This window comes from Saccopteryx bilineata, chromosome 1, assembly GCF_036850765.1.
Source record: "Saccopteryx bilineata isolate mSacBil1 chromosome 1, mSacBil1_pri_phased_curated, whole genome shotgun sequence".
NCBI lineage: Eukaryota > Metazoa > Chordata > Mammalia > Chiroptera > Emballonuridae > Saccopteryx > Saccopteryx bilineata.
The window spans coordinates 277,883,894-277,906,541 of record NC_089490.1 but is presented as its reverse complement, the minus strand read 5'-3'; the positions used below and the strand labels follow the sequence as shown (position 1 = coordinate 277,906,541).

The 22,648-nt window shown below is 42.6% G+C and overlaps 1 protein-coding gene across 1 annotated transcript in view; it reads left to right on the top strand.

Annotated features, from left to right (window-relative positions):
* SEMA5A (semaphorin 5A) overlaps positions 1-22,648 on the top strand; it is a 496,448-nt gene that overhangs the window by 101,532 nt on the left and 372,268 nt on the right. Inside the window, exon 2 of the mRNA XM_066243560.1 lies at positions 21,392-21,486. The gene's annotated coding sequence lies outside the window, so the exon portion shown is untranslated. The remainder of the gene's footprint in view (positions 1-21,391; positions 21,487-22,648) is intronic.

Sequence of the window (22,648 nt, the reverse complement as noted above, 5' to 3'; positions counted from 1 at the left end):
CAGGACATCCACACACCAGGACGACTCTCTACCACTGAGCCAACCAGCCAGGGCCGTACATCTTCTTTTCCTTAGTACTTTATATCAAATACTTGCCCTGTGACCCTTTTTAAACATACGGCCCTTATATGCTGTAGAGGGTATCGAGTGCTGTTTTTTAGTTTTTTTATCTAGAAAAGTAAGAGGAAAAAATATCATGATAGGTATAGAATGAGTCTTGCAGTTGCAAAGTACAGGGGAAAAAACCGAATTCTCCAACAACTAGATTTTTAAGACCTGAAGCAGGCATTAAAGAAAATAATCTAATACACTAACTTGACTTTATAGATTAAGCAGTGAGGCCCACAAAGGGGAAGTTAGACTTGGGATCGTAGAAGAGAACACCTTTTGTTGTAATGATAATAATATTGAGCACGGACTTCGAGCTAGAACCTTGGCGTGCATAGTTCCAAAATCACATAACTTTCCTCTAACCTGGCTGCTGATATTATCCTGCTTTTATAGTGGAAGAAACTCAGGAAGCTTTGAAACAAAACAAAACTTGTCCGTGCTACATAGGTAGAAAGTGGTAGTGACCAGGGTTGAACTCAGTCGTGGTGCCATTTCTACTCTGGGGAGCCTTTTAAGAGGTTTTCTTAAAGGGGAAGTGCTTCGCAGTTTGCTCAAGTACCCTCATTGTGAATGGGTGACACGTTCCTCTGTTTTCACTAACTTGGGAAGTTCTGGGACACAGTTTGTATTTTCTGGAATTAAACTTGAAAGCAGCTGGTTTTTTTTGTTTCTTTCTTTTTTTTTTTTTAATAAATTTTTATTAATGGTAATGGGATGACATTAATAAATCAGGGTACATATATTCAAAGAAAACATGTCTAGGTTATTTTGTCATTAAATTATGTTGCGTACCCCTCGCCCAAAGTCAGATTGTCCTCCGCCACCCTCTATCTAGTTCTCTGTGCCCCTCCCCCTCCCCCTAACTCTCTCCCTCCCTCCCTCCCATGTCCTCCCTCCCCCCACCCCTGGTAACCACCACACTCTTGTCCATGTCTCTTAGTCTCATTTTTTATGTTCCACCAATGTATGGAATCATGTAGTTCTTGTTTTTTTCTGATTTACTTATTTCACTCCTTATAATGTTATCAAGATCCCACTATTTTGCTGTAAATGATCTGATGTCATCATTTCTTATGGCTGAGTAGTATTCCATAGTGTATATGTGCCACATCTTCTTTATCCAGTCTTCTATTGAAGGGCTATTTGGTTGTTTCCATGTCTTGGCCACTGTGAACAGTGCTGCAATGAACATGGGGCTACATGTGTCTTCACGTATCAATGTTTCTGAGGTTTTGGGGTATATACCCAGTAGAGGGATTGCTGGGTCATAAGGTAGTTCTATTTTCAGTTTTTTGAGGAACCACCATACTTTCCTCCATAATGATTGTACTACTTTACAGTCCCACCAACAGTGAATGAGGGTTCCTTTTTCTCCACAGCCTCTCCAACATTTGCTATTACCCGTCTTGTTGATAATAGCTAATCTAACAGGGGTGAGGTGGTATCTCATTGTAGTTTTGATTTGCATTTCTCTAATAACTAATGAAGCTGAGCATCTTTTCATATATCTGTTGGCCATTTGTATCTCTTCCTGGGAGAAGTGTCTGTTCATGTCCTCTTCCCATTTTTTTATTGGATTGTTTGTTTGTTTGTTGTTGAGTTTTATGAGTTCTTTGTAAATTTTGGATATTAGGCCCTTATCTGAGCTGTTGTTTGTAAATATCATTTCCCATTTAGTTGGCTGTCTGTTTATTTTTATATCAGTTTCTCTTGCTGAGCAAAAACTTTTTATTCTGATGTAGTCCCATTCATTTATCTTTGCCTTCACTTCTCTTGCCATTGGAGTCAAGTTCATAAAATGTTCTTTAAAACCCAGGTCCATGATTTTAGTACCTATGTCTTCTTCTATGTACTTTATTGTTTCAGGTCTTATATTTAGGTCTTTGATCCATTTTGAATTAATTTTAGTACACGGGGACAGGCTATAGTCGAGTTTCATTCTTTTGCATGTGGCTTTCCAGTTTTCCCAACACCATTTGTTGAAGAGGCTTTCTTTTCTCCATTGTATGTTGTTGGCCCCTTTATCAAAGATTATTTGACCATATATATGTGGTTTTATTTCTGGGTTTTCTATTCTGTTCCATTGGTCTGAGTGTCTATTTTTCTGCCAATACCATGCTGTTTTGATTATCGTGGCCCTATAATATAGTTTAAAGTCAGGAATTGTAATGCCCCCAGCTTCATTCTTTTTCCTTAGGATTGTTTTGGCTATTCGGGGTTTTTTATAGTTCCATATAAATCTGATGATTTTTTGTTCCATTTCTTTAAAAAATCTCATAGGGATTTTGATGGGAATTGCATTAAATTTATATATTGCTTTGGGTAATATGGCCATCTTGATTATATTTATTCTTCCTATCCAAGAACAAGGAATATTTTTCCATCTCATTGTATGTTTTTCGATTTCCCTTAACAATGCTTTGTAATTTTCATTATATAGGTCCTTTACATTCTTTGTTATGTTTATTCCTAGGTATTTTATTTTTTTTGTTGCAATCGTGAAGGGGATTATTTTTTTGAGTTCGTTTTCTAATATTTCATTGTTGGCATATAGAAAGGCTATGGACTTTTGTATGTTAATTTTGTATCCTGCGACCTTACTGTATTGGTTTATTGTTTCTAATAATCTTTTTGTGGAGTCCTTCGGGTTTTCGATGTATAGGATCATATCATCAGCAAAAAGTGATAGCTTTACTTCTTCTTTTCCGATATGGATGCCTTTTATTTCTTTGTCTTGTCTGATTGCTCTGGCCAGAACTTCTAGCACCACGTTAAATAAGAGTGGAGAGAGTGGACAACCCTGTCTTGTTCCTGATTTAAGGTAGAAAGTCCTCAGTTTTATGCCGTTTAATAGGATGTTGGCTGATGGTTTATCATATATGGCCTTTATCATGTTGAGATATTTTCCTTCTATACCCATTTTGTTGAGAATCTTAAACATAAAATTGTGTTGTATTTTATCAAAAGCCTTTTCTGCATCTATTGATAAGATCATGTGGTTTTTGTTCTTTGTTTTGTTGATATGGTGTATTACGTTAACCGTTTTGCGTATGTTGAACCATCCTTGAGATTCTGGGATGAATCCCACTTGATCATGATGTATTATTATTATTATTATTTTTTTAATCTTTTATTTTATTTTTATTTATTCATTTTTAGAGAGGAGAGAGAGAGGGAGAGAGAGAGACAGAGAGGGAGAGAAAGGAGAGAGAGACAGAGAGAGAGAAGGTGGGAGGAGCTGGAAGCATCAACTCCATATGTGCCTTGACCAGGCAAGCCCAGGGTTTCGAACTGGTGACCTCAGCATTTCCAGGTCGACGCTTTATCCACTGCACCACCACAGATCAGGCGATGTATTATTTTTTTAATATGTTGTTGTATTCGGTTTGCCAGTATTTTGTTTAGTATTTTAGCATCTGTATTCATTAGAGATATTGGTCTGTAGTTTTCTTTCTTTGTGCCATCCTTGCCAGGTTTCGGTATGAGGGTTATGTTGGCCTCATAAAATGTGTTTGGAAGTATTAAAAGCAGCTGGTTTTTAGCACAGGCAGGGAGACCAGTTGTTTCTCGGAAGCTCTGAAATAGGTACATAGTTGGGCTAATTTGCTAGGATTGATTTGGAAATTTTAGGGGTTAACAGTATTAAGACTAGAAGCTTTCAGTGTCCTGGGGGTTTTGAGGCATATTCAGGGCTAAGGAAGTTTTCATGGGGAGATAAAAGGCCAGTTTAGTCCTTTTGTGAAACAGTCTGATCAGGAGGGACTTCTGCCGATCTGTCTGTTTGATCCCATTCTCTTTTGGAGGCCGGCCTCTCTGTTGTCATTTAAACACCTCATTGAAAGGCAATTTCCAAATGGTTTTTCAAATGCTGTCTGCTGAAGTCCAGTGCTTCTTGAAGTCCCCCCCCCCCCAGCCCGGGCTTCCCTCTTGCTTTGAATCCCAGTGTTTATTTTTAAAAGCTTTCGTGGTTCGACCTTTCAGCTCTTGTTATTGCAGCTGGACAGGCTTAGAGCTCCTCCCCTCCTCCCACCCTTTTGTGGTTTGGGGTTTGGTTCTGCCGCATTAGGACTGGGCTGAAGGGACAGGAGGCCAGCACCAGGGACACATCTGCTTTCTGTTAGCTCCCAAAGTCACAGGTGTCCCTAATTGTACTCTGTCTGCTCACCAGAATGTTCTCTTCTCTTCCCCTAGTCCTCTCACCTCTCTGTGTTCTCCTTGAATTCCCTTGGAAGTCAGGGTTTTGAATTTTCTCGTTTTGTTATATTTTGTTCTCTGCTTCCAATTACCCCTACCTCTTCCCCGGCCCAATCCTGATTCTCACCTGCGTCCGGAGCCTGACACTCTGAGTGCAGAACCAATTATGTGCAGCCGGTTGCAGAGGGAGATGAAATGTTCCAGGAAGGCCACAGTGTGACCAGGGCGCGTGTTTCCCTCTCCGGCTAGGCCAGTGGACAGAGCAGCTCTTTGTCAAGTGGGGAAGCAAGGAACTCCCACCCTGCTGTAAGATGAAGGTGATGAATGGAATTCTGCAGGGAACCCAGAAAGATGTACTTTAATTAGAATGTATGCCCCAGTCGAAGTCCGGAGCTGCGGGCTCCTCAGAAACAGAGCGCCGGCTCCTGCTGTAATTGGCAGACGGTCCGATGCGCTGTGTAAGCACCCTCTCTCCGCTGCCCTCCAACGCTTTTGATCACCATCTCCCCTCAGTGCTGCGTGCATTTGAAGCTCTCCAGATAATGTGTCCCCTGCTGGCTCGCTCTTCCTTCCCAGAAGGGGCTTCTTTAAGTTTCAGTCAAATATCAATCATTTCTCTACTTTTCAGTTTAAAATTTTAGTGGCGCTTTAAGCCTTCCTTTCAAGTTGCCACCGGATCTCTTTAAAACTCTCAGTTAACTTATGAAAATACACACATCCTTATGTTCGCATCTAGTATTCCTAGAGATCAGGGACTTTGGAGAGCCAGGTTTGACTGAAAAGCCAGATGGAGCAGTCATTTACTTCTTTTAATTCTCACAATTTCTTATTACAGGATTGCCTGGTCCAAGTTTGAAACCCTTTTCCTGTTCTGGCCCGCTCACGTTGGCACGCTGCCTCCCAGTCTTGATGCTTTTTCTAGAAATAACTGACTGTGTGCGCTCTAACCAGGAGACAGGGGAGAGGTGTGGTTAGTTTGCAGCAATCATAGCCTCCAGGTATAGGCAAGAGAAAGTCCTGTCTGATACTGGGGAAATAAAAATGCTGGTGCCTGACTCATAGCCATAATACTTGAACTTGATTTATTGCTCTTATAGGTTATTGTGATTTTCTTTATGAATGCATTTATGGAGCCTACCAGCGTATCTTTTCGTGAGCGTGGTAGGAATTGCTCTTCTCAAACTTGGCAAACAGTGCGTTGCTTTATCAGTATGTTTTCTTAGCCCGAGGACCCATGAGTTCTGTTTTTTTTTTTCCCTCAGCGTAGAAGTGGAGGTGAAGAAGGAGGCTCAACAAATTTTTTTTTTAATTATAAAAGAAGGAGAATAGTTTAAAAGGAAGCCAATCCCATTCCAAAATGTAGCAGTTATAGTTCTTCAGATTATAATGAAAGGGGAGAAGAGCTGGGCGGCCACCAGGAAGGGAGGAAGGGAGAGAGGGAGAGCTGCGCACACCTTTTTATCTTAACAGCCTTTGTGGACTGCTTTGCTTGTGTTTTTGTGTTAATGTTCAAGATGTCCATGTACTGAAAACAACTCAATTAAATTATAAGACTTTACTCGACTGGAAAAAACAGAACTTGTTGTTCTATATCAGGTTAACTTCTTTATATGCTGTGTTAGCGAGAAAGCACTTTCCTCTTCAACACATAACAGATGAGAATATGTCAGAGGGGCCATGTGTGACGTGTGTGGGTATTTGGAAGTTCAAGTTAATAGCCTGAGTTGTCAGGAATATATTATCTCAAGTGTAATGAGACGCAATCAACTCTTTAGACTGTAATCATCCCTTAAATAGAGGGAGCGAGAATCATTATCTGATGCAGCAGATGGGGGTCTGGTTCACATTACATAATGAGACCTCTGACGCGTCCTCCCCACCAAAGCCAGAGCCTGCCTTCGGCAAGCAACCTTACCTCTGGCCTGTCATCCCTGATGCCCAGTAATTGTTCAGATTTCTGTTTCTGAGGGGTCTAATTTTCACTGTAGGATGACTTCAGAAAGGTCTCCCCCCTTGGTGTGGTTCCTTCCAGACAGTGAGGCACCAGGGGCCTGGAACGTGCCGCCGTCGCCACGAGGTACGTGCTCCGCTGGAGCAAGAGGGCCGATGTTCCGTGTTTCAGGAAGGAACAGGTAGCTAGTGTCTTCTGAGTTCCTATTGTTTGGCTCCCAGCCTTTCTCCACCGAGGTGGTTACTGCTCTGGGTAATATGTACTCCATTAATTAATACAGTCTTGCAGCACCCCCACCTCCACATCAGTCAGCTTCTGCCATGCCTGTACAGAGCTGGGGACATTGCTGTGGTATTTTATCTGTGGCTCATGTCCTTCAGTATTTACAGTCCACCCTCATTTCTCATGGTGCTCATGGTCTCCATGTATAGTCCTATTGCAGACAGTGAATTAGCTACTACTGAACCACTGCTCCTAGGGGACATGGAGGGTTAAGCTCCTATCAGCCTCTGGTCACAACATCTTCATCAACCCATCAATAAGGGAGCTTGCTCTATGCGTTTTTTGTTTAAAGACATCTTGATTAATATATATTTGATGCATTGCCTTTGAACTCACAGTCAACAGCACATTTGGGGGTTACAAATAAATTTTAGCAAATAGGAGGGCTTGCAAATTTGGAATTTGTAAATAATGAGGATCAACTCTATCTTTTTTCTTTCTTTCATGAATATCTGTTACTATAGTGTCAGAGTTATTTGACCCCTTTTATACTCTGAATCCCATAGATGCAAAGTAGGTGTTTAAGTTTGTCCTTGGTGGTTGCAGCGTCACGGGTGGGAGACATTACGGGCTCAGAAGCAGTTCTCAGGACAGGCGTTCTTCCTGGGTGGTCATTGAGACCCCTTTGGAGGCTTTCCTGTGACCTGCTGATGGGTTCATTGTACCTGGACTTTAGTGCTTCTGCATTGACCTGGAGAAGAATAGTGGTTGTGGGGCCCTTGTAATAAATAGCACCTTGAGTACAAGCTGGGTGAGGAAACTACATACATGTACACAACAAGATGTGAAAAACAATGCTTACTTGTCAATGAAACACCACACCTTCAGTTTCTACTTTAAAATTTTGTTGAGAGGGTGTGTGGCTGCAAGCTAAAGGAAAGTTTGGCTTGGGTTAAAGTGTGGCCTTATTTGTGGGAGCCCACCCTAATTTCTTCTATCATAGCTGTGAAACTTCCCTCAGAAACACAGTGCCACCTATGTGCCCTGGTGGGCACACTCAGGGCTGGGGTTGGAATACCTGGGTGGGATGCTAGAGTCTGGATTGCCCAGTGTGTTGAGCGCTCACTGAGATTAACAGCAGGGTCTCCCCTCGCTGCTGCCTCAGTGGACAAGCCCAGGATGGCCTCGGGATCCATCTTCCAGGCACTACAGCTCACTCTGGGAAGCTCGTGGCTCCTTGACAGCCATACATCTGTCAAAGCAAACTGGGATTGAGGAGAAGGGGACTCCCTCTGGTGATTTTAGCCAGAATAAAGATGTCTCTTGAGCGATGACAGTTTCTGGAGTGAATGTCCTTGAGGGAGGAAAGCACATGTCACTGTAACTTCTCTGCCCTTCCTTTCTTTATGAGGTCTGTCACAGCGTCTGGAGCCCCAGCAGTGCCCATGCTGAGCTGCAGAGCCGACAGGTAGACATAAAGCCAGTAAAGAAGGTGAAGGAAGGGGGTGAGGGGGTGTCTTTTTCTCCTGACAGTTTATCATTTAGTACCAGATGGACTAGTGTAGGGCTAAAGCCATTCAATTATTCAGATTTCCATCATAATTATTACTTTCTTTACTTCTACTAGCGGTTCGAGTAGAATCATCATTGTTACTTGGTGTTCGCACCTTGTCATGTGGCTGTGCCTTATTTGCAAAGGGGAGTTCCCATCTCTCATCCCTGGCCAAGAAAAGAAAGAGGATGGGGAAGTGACATCCCCCAGGGCTTACAGAGGAGGGAAATCATGAAACCCGGGCCATTTCTGACCCTTCCCTTTCTCATCTCGGGATGGCTAGGGTCAGTCTGCTTCTTTCCAGCTTCTGCTGAAACACTCCCATGTGCCCCAGAATATGATAAAAGAGACCAAATTTGAAGGGCATGAGTAGTTTATGAAAGAATGACCCTAGACATTGTATTATTTGGCTTTAGATTATATTTTGGTGGTTTACCTAAGAGTCTTTGAGAAAAGCAGCTGCCAGCAAAATTTCATGCCACTTCTCTGTTGTGTAGCTCTTTTATAGTATCTAGGATGGGATGTGACTTGTGAAACTCTCTGTGGAGAACGAACAGCCTTGGCCCTTCTGCCCAGGGCAATCCCAGGTGTGGGAAGAAGAGAATGGCCATCAGGGCAGGATGTTTTGTCCCACGTGTAGTAAAGGGCCTCATCACCTCCTCCCCACAGTGCTGTGAGCTCTCCACTTATACGAGGGGTTGGGTTTACGGTTTAATTTCCCGATTTCTTGGTGACGGCTGCGTTGATGGGACAGTCTGTAATTAAATGTTAATTTCTCTGATGAGGTGTGTGAGGAGAGAGAGAGAGACAGATTTGATGTTAGCACTCTACTGAGCTGCTGGGTGTCTGCTGGTCTGAGAGGGGGGACCTGCATAGGAAGCTGAATGTGACAAGAGCATCTTAATTTAAACACTTGAGTCTGTATCATTTTGAGAAAAAAATACCCAAGCGAGGACAGGTCTGTGTACTGTTGTCATGTGAGCTTGTTTTCTGTGTCCTTGTTTTGTCTTTGACACTAGAGTGATGCAGGCCATTCTTAAGGTTCTAGATTTAATCATTAGGCTTATTGCTCTCCTGAAGCATCATCGGTTCCACAGGTCTGAAACGTGGTTGATGCGAATAATAAGTATTAACTAACTGAGTGATAAAACCTAATCGTGTTGAGATTAACATGAACATTTTGTAGTCAACCATAAAATGCCTCCAAGAACATAATGACTTTCTGGTGCTGAAGTATCTAAAATGCTTCTCAGTTTTTCATTTGGTAAACTTTATCATAATTTCATGTTCAGTTTGGCCAGGGCACATACATGTTTTCTAAAGCCACGTGTGGTAGAGAAAACAGGACCGTGACAAAGGAGCACCTTTAAACTTGCCTTTTCTCTGCAGTTGACTGAGGAGAAGGGACACAGGAGTGAGTAGGGAGGTGTGCAGGTGAGCAGGCAGCCCGCCGGGGTCCAGTGCTTTCAGGATGCAGCACGTGTGCAGGCACCGGAAACCCGTGGTTACAGAGAGCGGAAGCCCAGGAAGCAGAACTGTGGGTGTAAAGCCAGTTGCCACAGCCACCAGCACAGCTGCCTGGCCCATGCAGGTTTGCATTGGATTCAGAAAGTCGGTAAAGAAACAACAGAGCCAAAAACTGGTGGGCCATCATCTTTAATCCTAGCTTGTACCTGGCAGGCAAGTACAACACACACTGGGCTCCAAAACCCACTCATTCAGTGCTCACAAAGCTACTGACTTATCCGAGTTTCCTAGAATCAAAGGTTTCTTGCTCACCAGACTTACTCATCTCTGTTCCCCATCTCCTTCCTTCTCCCTGCACAAACTCTGCACAAACTGGCCTCTCACTCAGCACTCCACCATCTTGGCTGCTTCTCCTGGCCTCCTCCACGTGGTCTTTTTCTGCTCTCCTCTCTAATGTTAATCTCAGGAACCAAGAGAGCAAGCTCCCGGTCTGCCCCACTTTATAGTGCAGAAATCAAAACCTTTAATCCAATATACAAAATAGGGATGTCTCTAATAATACAAAGTCACTTATCTGAGGCATGATGGGATTGTACCACCCCACATCAAAAAGGGTGGGAAAGGCTTAGTCCTAAAACCAAGCCCCAGGCTACAAGGATCCTGCCTGCCCACAGCCTGCTCCCAACACACATTAATATCACCTGGGCGATGGGCTTCTATGTGGGCAGCGCCATCTTTAACAAAGTGAGCCTAATATATTTTATCTGCCCAACAGTAGGTGTTTTAGCCTGTGGCTGCAACATTGCTACATGGAAACGCTCTTCTAGGTCAAGGGAACATCATCAGTTCAGAATTTGGAAACCTGATATCTATGACAAACAAGTTGACTTGGAGAATTATGAGTGTAGACATGAGATTTACAAAGATAATGTTTTTATTTCTAAAGGATAAACCTTTTTCTGACCAGTCACTGTTGGCCATTGGGTTGGCCTCATCCTCCTGTCATGACTGTTCACCAGAGCATCCATCTGCCCATGGGGACATCTCTGGACATGTAGGGAGGTTCCGGGTGGGGGTGGGGGTGGGGGAGGGGGAGCAGCTTCCCCAGAGCATCTATAGATGGATCCCAGTATCTGCCCACTGGCTTCATAAGCAAGAAGAGGAAAGACTTTGGTATGTTTGCCCCAAGGGGGTCTGTGATAAGTTTGGGTTTTATAAGAGTTGGTAGAAGATGTGAAAATAAAAAGGGGGCCCAAACCGATCTGGCTGAGTAGCATCAGGAAGCTTCTTCAGAGACCTGACAACCTTCTTAAGAGATGTGGAAAGAGAATTTTATTTTGAGTGAAACCTCCTGCTAGGAAGGCAAGATTTTTTTCTCTGAAGAACTTTCTCTTGAGCACAGCACAGCCTCCGCCCACCAGCTCCGGCCTGGGAATCTGTAGGCGGATGGGGCGGCATCCAGTTCCTCAGGTGTAATTTGCTTTATTTTTCTGGGTGATTTTGCCTGAAACCAGATTAGACAATGTGATCATTGGAAGCATCTCAAGAAGCTGACTTTTGGGTTGTGGCCTGATCTATTAACATTTATGCAGAACCTGAAGTCAAACGAAAGAAACCACATCCAATGCTTTTCTTGAACATGCTTATTGACTTGGGCTCGCCTCAGGGGTTTGATGTTGAATAGGACATGATGACTGCTCTTGACAGGGAAGGCCAGCAACCTGACAACAGAAAAAAACCAGAGGTGGGCCACAGAGTCCTAGTCACAGAGGAGAGGCGGCTAGCTCACAGGGTGACACCAAGCTCACCTCTGGATTTCAGAGAGCCAGCAGGAATGCAGGAACGGTCTTAGGATGAATCGCTTGAGTGATGAGATCAAACAAATAAAACAATCTAAAGGTCAAGAAATACAGAGTTCTGGATTCATAAATAAATAAATGTCATACCTACCACAAGGAGTGAATTACTGTTAACAGATTATAAAAACAGAGGAATAAAAACAAATCAACCAACACCCTTGATCAGTTTAATACTATTTGTCCAACAAAGTGGGGGTTTGTCTTTTTAATAGTTTGTAAAGAGAAAAACCCAACCCCACTGCTGGGCATGGGGAAGGGGCAGGGCAAACACTCCTGCAGGTGGTTACCACAAGTCAGACAGAGCCCTGGGCCCTTTACCTGCGTTATCAGGCAGAGCTTTTCAGTGGAAAATAAAGGAGCACCATTTGTAAAACATGGTGCATTTCAAACTGGGCTTGTCTTCCTTCCAGTTAGTTCGAAGGAGTGGGACATTATTGAATGTCATGGTGAGCCATGAACTGTGGCTCTTTTAACAGTATATGAGGTCAGAAATTTCCTAAGATTATTCAACATTTCTCTCTCAGGTATGATGGTTTATGTCCCCTGGTTTTGCTCATCAAGGATGGGGAGAGTAGCGTCAGTCTCCTGGGCTGTAGTTTTGAAGGGTATATATAGCAAAGAAAATGAAAGGAGGATCTTTGGCTCATACAAAGGAGAGTTCACTTCCCCAGCGTGTTTGCATCAGGACATGCCTGGCCTTCTGGTTCCATTTAGCGAGTCGGATTTGATCAGATGTCCCCTTGATGGAGGCTGCAGGATGGGCAGACTGGCTTCAGGATGAATCCAAGGCAGCTGCCATGGTTGTTTTTAAACATTAAGGAAGCTTTGCTGTTTCTTCATGGGGCGAACGTTTCACTACAGTCTGTGCTGTAATGGATGACATGACTCATTGCCAAATAAAAAAAGAGAGAATCTTTTTGTTCCCCCCATGCGTGTAAATACGCTAAACACAGTAGTGTTTACAGGAAGGATAATGCACCATCTGGTTCAATGTGTAGTAGCCTATTTCTTATTTTTATCACTAATTTATATTGAGAGGATGACAAATAGAACAGAATTAGATTTCTGGTTATGCCACGCAGTAAAGTAGTAATACATTGCTAGGGTTTCTGTAGTCTCAGAAGCATGAAACAAATGCTTGGGGGTAATGGCTCATATGGTGGCACTCTGTGATGCAAAAATGGGATGTGTCCTCCTTCTTTGGGCCTCAGTGCCCACTTTTGACAATGGAAGACCCAACAGGTCACTGGGACTGATTTTAGCAGGAGACGTGAATGTTCGGAAATGACTTCAGAGTACTGTAAAAACAACAGTACAGTTTGACTTCTGAGCCCAGCAGTTTGCTTGGTCCAGATAACTGTTCACCAGGTCAACCAGCAGCATTAGCTTCTAGGCACATAAGATACATTTAGTCATAGGAAATCCAGGACTGAAACAGCCCAGGTGAATGCTGGATTGGCTTGTGTTCGTACTAATCTGATTGACCTTAATAAGTTAAAGGAGAACATCTTCTCATTTTTCTGTATTGAGCTGAAGAGAGCATCTTTTATAGCTAGAAACTACTAAAGAAATACTGTCTGTTCTTTTCTTAGGAAAATATTTTTTTGAGTGATTTAACCTATTGCCACCTCACTAACAATTCATTGTGAATTTCATAGCCATCTTTCCAGGGACCAAAAAGACCCCTTTCTCCTTCTTGCTCTTCAAGCTGACCATTGTCTTAGTTCAGATTCATTCTGGGAGGTTTTGATATCAGTTATGGATTTAATTTCCCTTTTCCTATGTAATAACCAAAGGCCTGATATATGCACCAAACACTTTTGTTTGCTTTAACAAAAATTAAGTAACAGTAGTAGCTATATAATTTTAAAAAATTAAATCTTGATCTTAGAATCTTGAATTTAGATCTGGAGTTAAATCTTAAATCTTATTTTGTGTGGGCATGCTACTGCTTCCAGGTTAAGTCTTGTCTAATGTGTTTTGAATAAGTAGAAATTGAGAGACCACAATTTTCACAAAGCCTCAGACACCCTTCTCTTTCTGGGTATTGAGAATGTCATCTACAAAGGATGGATCAATTTAGCTGTCAGAATGAACGCTGAGGGCCCAATTGCCCATGCAAATTGACCACTTGTGTGAGCGCTACAAAATTGCCTACATGAAAAGCAAGCCTGCCCTTTGAAAATTGGGCACGTGGTGGCAGAAATAAGAAAGTAGGCACTCTTCGGAGACCTTGGTGTCCCCAGAGAGCCGATTTTTAGAAATTGCTCATTTTGAGCAGTTGCTGTTTTTTTGGGCAACTTGTTTGCTTTAATAAAGAAGTAATTTCTGCCCCTCTCTTTCCTTCCCTCAGCTCCCATGCCCCTTAGCAGCTCAGAGCACATCTCATTGTCTGGTGTTGAGGGAGAAGGGATAGGAAGCACTTTACTCCAGCTTCATTTTATGAGGCGATATATTGGTTCCAGGGTCAGCCATTCTGGCCAGCTTAATATACTCAACAGAGGGTGATCTTCACAAAAGCTGAATAGAAAACAAATGGGTTTCTTTTTTCCCAAATGCTGTTAGAATTACTCAACACGAGAAATAGAATCCCCAATTTCCATCTTTCTTCTCTGTAGGACGCAGCTGTGTTTAATATTTCAAAGGCATCACATATCACAGTGACAACTAACTGATGGAGGGAGGGGTCTCGGGTGGATCTGCGTGTGAAGGCTTTGAACAGAAATCTTGTTTCCATTCCTGGTGCATCCTCCTCTTTAGATACAACTTTCAGAAGTGCCCGCTTTTCTGTGAAGGAACGCAGGATTTGCCTCTGCTGGTTTCAGCCCTACAATTGTATTATTCAGTGACCCAAATGTTGAGGTCTTGTGGTCTCATGTAAGGACACACTGTCCAATGGAACTGCAGCCATCCCTGGGGCTGGTCACCATGTGTTCCTACTTGGGGCCTGTGATAGCCAGAGAGTCAATGACGGCAAATTGTGACATCTGGCACTCGTTCTTTTTAAATGTACATAGTGTGATTATCAAAGAGACTCTTTCTTAAATAATCTTGACCAGTATGTGGTATCATTTGTACAGAAAATAATTAGCTGGTTACTAATGAGATCATTTCCAATTTAGGGGAAAGCTGTTCTAGGGGGTGGATTTCTTCTGATCAGAGCCCCTTCATGCATTCAGCTGGGATGCAGGAGACAGTATCTTATTACCCACATACACTTTCCATAATATGGAAAGTAAGGCAAAACATTTATTTAGTTTCTGCGGTATAATATTGTGCAGTTACAACTCTTAAGAACTGGTTTTAAATGTCTTTCTCCCTGCATCTCTGTTGTGTCACACATTTGTGTGTGTGTGTGTGTGTAAGATCTCTAACCTTCTGAAGCCACAACTATTTACACTGGTGTTTCCCTGTGGAAACACTACTTGCTTTGGATGCTGTTTGCAAATACAGAGTTTGGCATAAAATCTACAGGCTGCCCAGAACTGGCAAACCTAGGGGCGAAAGAATGCCTTTGAAACAGAAGATAACCTAAGAGGTGGCCCATGACATCACATCTGTTTCTAACCCTGCTTTCAGTCAGCATTTATATGTCATAATGTCAAACAAAGTTTAAAGTTTAGATGGGGATATTGAACAAATCAACAGATGTATATTTAAAAAAACAAACAACAATAAAACACCATTTTAAATTGGAATCCTGAACCATCTCGGATATAAACTGGTCAGCAATCTTATATTTGGAGTGATCAAAATGAACCTGCTCCAATGGCCAGCGTCTGGTCCCAGTGACATTGACTGGAGGGGAGGGACAGTTGGCACTTACAGACCTCACCTTTACAATACACTTTCTTTTTCAGCCTCAAGCTTTATGCCCAGTTTGCTTTTCCCATTCACATTGTTTTCTTGAAGGCTGGCAGTTTGCTCAGAGACTGGGAGCAGAGGGAGGGTGCGGAGGCTCCCTCCTCCTGCTTGCCTGGAGCTCCACCTGCCAGTGGCTGTTTATGCCCTTAAAAGTTTGCACCGCTCCCCAGCACCCACATAGCTCTGTAGGCTTCTGCTTGCTTGTGTATTTCTCTCTCCCTGCCCTCCTTTTCTCATGTGTCCTTCCTTCCTTCCTTTTCCGTTGTTCCCTCCCCAGTCCATCAGTTTTGCGTGGATGTCTCTCTTTTCCTGTCGCCAGCACTTCCTTTCCTTCTCCTGAACGGCTGGGGGTTCCGGATGCCCACCCCAATCCACAGGAGCTCACCTTTCTCACAGGCAGCATCTTTCTTTGACCTGTGTGTTCACTGTGTCATCCAGGGGGGCTCATGTATTTGAAAGGGACAACAGAGACAGAGGTGACAATGCAGGAAGAGCAAACTTAGGGACAGGTCAGAAGAGGGAGCAACATGGACACAGAGAGTGAACAGATTGCCTTCACCCCTGTCCACCTACCTCTGAGTGGTGGATTCTTCAGACAGCTCCTCCACTGAACACATTGGACCAATGAGCAAACAGTGATACTATCCTCTACTTACTTTGTATTATAATGCATAGTGAGACAATTCTGAATCTCACTGTTTACAGTTTTGTCTTAAGTTCAAACACATTCGTTCCTCATTTAATACAGGCTCAGTTTCTAGTCTAATGTGTTGTAAAAATGGGCTAATAGTTATAGTATTGTTTTTATTATAACAAATGATGCTCCCATTGCTCTTTTTAAAAAATTATATTTAGAAAATTAAATTTAAGGGGGTGACACTGATCAATAAGATTCCATAGTTTCAGGAAAACCTTTCCATAACATTTGAATTGTTGACTATGTTGTATGCCCCTCATCCAAAGTCAAATCATTTTCCGTCACCATATATTTGTCCCTCTTTACTCCTTTAAAGTCCCTCTTTATTGTCCCTCTTTACTCCCCCCACTTTTCCCCCCTATCCCGCACCCCCTCGTGAGCATTATACTTTTATCTGTGTCCATGAATCTTAGTTTTATATCTCACCTATGTGTGAAATCATATATGTAAGTTGTAACTAATGTTTAAATTTTATAAATGCATTTCAGTTTAGAGACCATTTTCAGAGCCTGCGAAGATGGCTGGAGGGTACTTTCTGGAATGGTTTAATCATTTGTAAATCATAACACCTTGCAGGGGGCTAATTCTGTCCACATGTGTGTCTGGGGCAGGTTTGGGGGGTAGGTGAGGCTCTAATTGAGAATTATAATGTAGGGACTTCTGAAATAATTTCTACTAAATAAAGATGACTTAAGCTAAAAGAGAAAAGAGTAAGACTCACATGGAATTAAAGTCAAATGGAGACATATCTATATTAACCAAAGAAGCAGTTTGTTATTGAATGGATAGTTAAATATCCACCTTAAAATATACATATTTCACTCTCCAGTCTGAGGCCAGCCTCTGGAGCTTTGTTGTTTCTGTACCTACTCTGTTTTCTATAAAATATGTCAGTAGTTTATGGTTTATACATCAGCTAGTCTATGACCTCACTGGGGAGGATAGGTTGGCTCAGCCTTCAGACTTGAAGGGGCCATTGTCTGTGACTTTAATTTAGCTTCCATCAGGGTCACTGCTCTATTGCCATGGTTTCTGCTTGCACATGTGAGTGTTGTCCTCAGTGATGTATATGCCTCTAGAGGGTAGAACTCCTACCCTGGCAGGGGTGAACTTATGGATCAGAAAGTCCTGATGCTATTCAATGACCTTCATGCCCTAGGGTGGTGGTAAAATGTCTTGTTAATCATTTATATAAGCATTGGAATAGTAAAACCTTTTAGGGTGTATCATCAGTGCGAAGCCTGCTGTTGGAATCAGTTTTGGTTTAGACTTCAGATTCTAGAGGAAGTTGCGATGTCCGCTGAGCCATGTGAATTCTGTGCTGGGCATTCTGTCACTTGAGTGTCTCCTTTTCACAAGGAAAAGGCCTGGATTCGGCATGGATGTTCTCTTCCTGCAGTATTTGTTGGCTGGTTGCATCAACGATTCTGAATTCTTACCCTGTCCTTTCTGGACGCTCTCTCCCTCTGTTTAAGAGGATGGCCATCCTCTGCAGGCTTGGCTCTTGGATGTCCTAGTGGAGGGGCGTCATCAGCTAATTTATGACCTCACTGGGGAGGGTAGGAAAACTCCGCGTCCGGACCTGATTATCAGGTCAGTTTTTAATTTAATTCTGACATGTGAGAGCTGATAGAAATCTCCGGGTATCCATGGCAGCAAACAGTGGACATGTCCACCTTTATTACATTTTGATTAAGATACAAACAAATAAAAGGAAATTTTAGCACTAAGTGTAAAACAGGTTTTAAGGCTCCAGAGAGAAAGTTTGTGTATTCAAAATGCTGTCTAATAAGGAAGTCTCAACCAGCATATTTGTTGCCACACCCAAAGGAGATATTATTGGTGTTGTAAGAAAGAATTGGCTGCTCCTAGGAATTTTTCCTGGGCCGAGGATTCTTCCTTACCTTGGGGAAAGCTCCTTTACTCCTCTTTTGGCCTCAAGGATTTGCATCTGCACCTTCTCCTTTCCAAAGGATGATGTCACAAACTTTCAAAGCTTCTGCTGGGACCACATCGAGATCCAGGACACTGCACTGTGTCCATGCACCTGGGTGCCTTCTTGGGTATTCTTGCATGTGTTGCTTTGGATCACCCCCTTGCTTCTCATGAAGTGGCATATCCTGAGACAGGAGCCTCTCAGAGAGACAGGCCACCTAGCCACTGCCATCTGACCTCTGAATTTGGGGACTTCAAAATTGCTTTTTAGCAGATACAAAATTTTGCAAATTTCCAAATGGTGTAATTTTGTTTATTTTCTGCAGGCAGATAGCTTTTCGGTAATTACTGAAGGAGACAGTGTGGGAATTATTGCATAGAGGAAGAGTCAGAATTTTCCAGAATGTTCTGGGCAGTTCTTTCCCTTTTCTTGTCATCATTCTCAGCTGCAGCCTGTGTGGGGTTGGGATAGGCAACATCAATGTGTTCCAGGTTTATGGCAGCCAGAGAGCTGCTGAGTGTGGAGAGTAGAAAGAAACTATGTGAAGGACAACAGAAAAAGCAAGAGCCCCGAAGTGCAGTATTTGAAGTCACAGGCATTCTCAAGTAAGAATGGACACATTTCCTTTGCGGATAACCAGTGGGAAGTGACCCATTTGCTGGCACACACAGTTCCAGGGAGACTGGTGTTTTGTGGTAGCCTTTCCATCACATTCCAACATCAAGTGTTCAGGATTTTTGTATGTTGAATTAAATGAGGAGATTGATTGGCTTGGCTTGACCTTAGTCAAGTGTTGGGATACAAATAATTGAACAACCAGTTCTCTGCCTGAATGACCATTTTATTTTATTTTTAAATTTTTTTATTTATTCATTTTAGAGAAGAGAGGGAGAAACAGAGAGAGAGAGAGAGAGAGAGAGAGAGAGAGGAGAGACAGAGAGAGAGAAGGGGGGAGGAGCTGGAAGCATCAACTCCCATTTGTGCCTTGATCAGGCAAGCCCAGAGTTTCGAACCAGTGACCTCAGCATTTCCAGGTCGACGCTTTATCCACTGCGCCACCACAGGTCAGGCAAATGACCATTTTAAGTATATAAAAACTATATGCCGAAAGATAGTTTATTTCATGAATTTGATACTTAAATAAAAATAATAAGAGAGGGACACATAACAAGATTTTATATATATATATTTTAATTTTTTAAAGATTAAATTTAATGCAGTGACATTGATAAATCAGGGTACATATGTTGAAGGAAAACATCTCCAGATTATTTTGACAACAAGATTATATTTTAAGGAAGAATTTTAAAGTATTAATGGGAAATATTAATACCTGACAAAAACCAATAAAACTATTAAGATTTTTTTTTTTTTTTTTGTATTTTTCTGAAGCTGGAAACGGGAGAGACAGTCAGACAGACTCCCGCATGCGCCCGACCGGGATCCACCCGGCACGCCCACCAGGGGCTACACTCTGCCCACCAGGGGGCGATGCTCTGCCCCTATGGGGCGTCGCTCTGCCGCGACCAGAGCCACTCTAGCGCCTGGGGCAGAGGCCAAGGAGCCATCCCCAGCTCCCGGAACATCTTTGCTCCAATGGAGCCTTGGCTGCGGGAGGGGAAGAGAGAGACAGGGAGGAAGGGGGGGGTGGAGAAGCAAATGGGCGCTTCTCCTATGTGCCCTGGCCGGGAATCGAACCTGGGTCCCCCGCTCGCCAGGCCGACGCTCTACCGCTGAGCCAACCGGCCAGGGCTATTAAGATATTTTTGATGGACAGCTTGTCACCCCCTGGTTGTTTGGCACTTTTTCTCTTTACATTATGTTTGTTTACTGAAATAACAAATGCGAGAGAATTAAAATGTAGTATTTCATCAAAGGTATAATGAGTTTTATGAAATGAACAAATAAATATTACAAGCATAGTTCCGTCAATTTTTTTTCACATATGGACTGAATGACATTACTATGGATGCTTCAAATATGCTGTTGCACAGATGAACATTAAAAAAGAATAAGGAATGTAAATTTGTGATTTCCATATTGGGTGGTTTCACAGGTGCCCACTTTAGAGAGAACCCTGATTACAGGTGACACTTTAACAACTGGCTCGCCAAATTCAACAAAAAATTAGGTGTTGGTTCTGCCGAACCGGTGTGAACCGGCTAAATTCCACCACTGAGTAAAGTGAATCATTTTTATGGTTTATAATTTTATGGTTTATAATCATTTTATGGTTTATCCTATAAAGTCTTATATTGTACACCAATTAAAATGTAAATAAAAATACAAACTCAAATTTATGTTATCAGTTTATGGAAGGAGAAGTCAGACCCCCCGACCCCTCCTCCATTCGGAGGAAGAGGTAAGGAAGAATGCAGGTGGAAGGGAGCCTGCAGGGGATGAACTGCTTCCCATAGTTCTCTGAAAAGGTGCATGGGGCGACTTGCTACACAGAGAAAGGAAGATAGAACTTACCTGAAAACCCCTTCCTTCTCTTTTCTTAAAAGTTTTTAAGACCTTAATGTACAAATTCCAACGCTTATCCTCTGACCTCACCTAAACTCACCCTCCCATCCTAGTGTCATGTGAGTGACGTATACCTCTAGACAAAGGGATCATGAGACCCTTACATGCAAACGTGTATTCTGTAAAAGGTTTATAAGCTGTAAGAAATCTAACTTTGAGGAGCATGCGTTTGGATGCTTTGGGATCATGCTGCTCCACCAGCTAAATAAATTCTACTTCCTTCATTAAGTTGTCTGGGCGTTTTTGTCCTCCTTTGATCCCTGCACTAAGTTTATTCTAAAACTTATGTCTTTAGTCTCCTACTTTTTTTTCTTTTTTTTCAGAAACAGAGAGAGAGAGTCACAGAGAGGGATAGACAGAAACGGAGAGATGAGAAGCATCAACCATTAGTTTTTTGTTGTGCATTGCGACACCTTAGTTGTCCATTGATTGCTTTCTCATATGTGCCTTGACTGTGGGTCTTCAGCAGACCGAGTAACCCCTTGCTCGAGCCAGCAACCTTGGGTCCAAGCTGGTGAGCTTTGCTCAAACCAGATGAGCCTGTGCTCAAGCTGGCAACCTGGGGTCTTGAACCTGGGTCCTCGGCATCCCAGTCTAAACGCACCATCCACTGCACCACCGCCTGGTCAGGCTTTAAGCTCCTATTTTTAAGATGTATTACTTAGGGCAAATTCGTACAACCGATCTGACTTTGATGTTCAGACTACTTGAAGTAATTCAAATGGATTTGACTGTTGTTTCCAGAGATTAGTTTTCATATGTTAGCAGCATTTGAATTTGTATCTCTCCTTTTCTGAAGAAAGAAACCCATTGGTGTGCGGATATTAATTAAGCCAGGACCACCCTGTCATTTTTAAGCTGTCCTGTGTCACTCTGTTTTAAATCTTGTGTTGCTAAAACAACTTAGTCTCCTTGTTCATGGCCCTAATGGAACTTTCTAGAATTGATGAGCAATGACCACAGCATTAAATTGGATAAATGGGATCATTTTCTTTTCTTTCATTTTTTGCAGCGTTGGTGTGTGAGAGCTGGGCTTGAGTGCGCAGATGGCCGTGGGTCCTTAGTGTGATACATGACCCAAGAAACGCTACTGCCCTTTCCTCCTTGGTAAGTCAGAGACCCAGTGGGGAGTGCAGGAACCAAGCACTCAGTATTGTGGTAGTTGAGGAACTTCACGTATCTCTGCTGTTGAAATGACAGGGAATGGGCAAGCTTTCAGAAAGATAAGTCTTCCTTATGGCAAAACTCTTTTGAGCTAATCCCGTACTTGGGAAGACCAAAGCCTATCGACATAGCATCCTCTGGCCCAGTGTACTTGTCCACCTGGTTTCAGTTTGTTTTCACCCCTATACATACTGTAACTTATATATCTTAGGGCAAACATGTGATTCTTTTGACTATCTGATAATGATGTTGCACAAAAGTGTTCTGGTACCAAATCTCCCTCTTATATCACAAGTAAAAGCAAAGTTTTATGGGTCAAAGTTGAACAGGGTTGACATCCTTAAATCATGGGATAACAAAGGGACACCCTTTGCCACATATATCAAACGAGGTGATTTTTTTGGATTTAACTTTTTTTTACAAAAGTGTACCCTGGCACCTTCAGGCCCATTTGACTCTACAGGCTTTCATCTTCAAAGATGGGCAAAGAAAAACCAGTTAATTTGTGTTTCTTTAAAGAGTTTAAGCAGGGAACTACTCTTTGTTCATTCATTCATAGAAATACAGAATTGTAGCAAGCCCATGAGCCTGATGCAGCACTTTTGGAGATAATACATTCTTCTTTCTTTTTTTCAGAGAGAGAGACAGACAGACAGACAGATGGCCAGACAGAGAGAAGGCAGAGAAATGAGAAGCATCAATTCATAGTTTTGGCACCTTAGTTGTTCATGGGTTACTTTGCTCATATGTGCCTTGACCAGGGGGCTCCAGTCAAGCCAGTGACCCCTTGCTCAAGCCAACAACTTTGGGCTTCAAGCCAGTGACCTTTGGGCTCAAGCTAGTGACTGTGGGGTCATGTCTGTGATTCCATGCTCAAGCCAGCAATCACGTGCTTAAGGAAGATGAGCCTGCGCTCACGCTGGTGACCTCATGATTTCGCACCTGGGTCCTTAGTGTCCCAGGCCAATGTTCTGTCCACTGTGACACTGCCTGGTCAGGTGAAGATAATACCTTTTTAATGAGCTACTGAGTAATAGAAATGTGTTCTTTACTTTAATGACAATGATAGAAAAAAATAAAATTATGATTATATAAAAGTAACAAA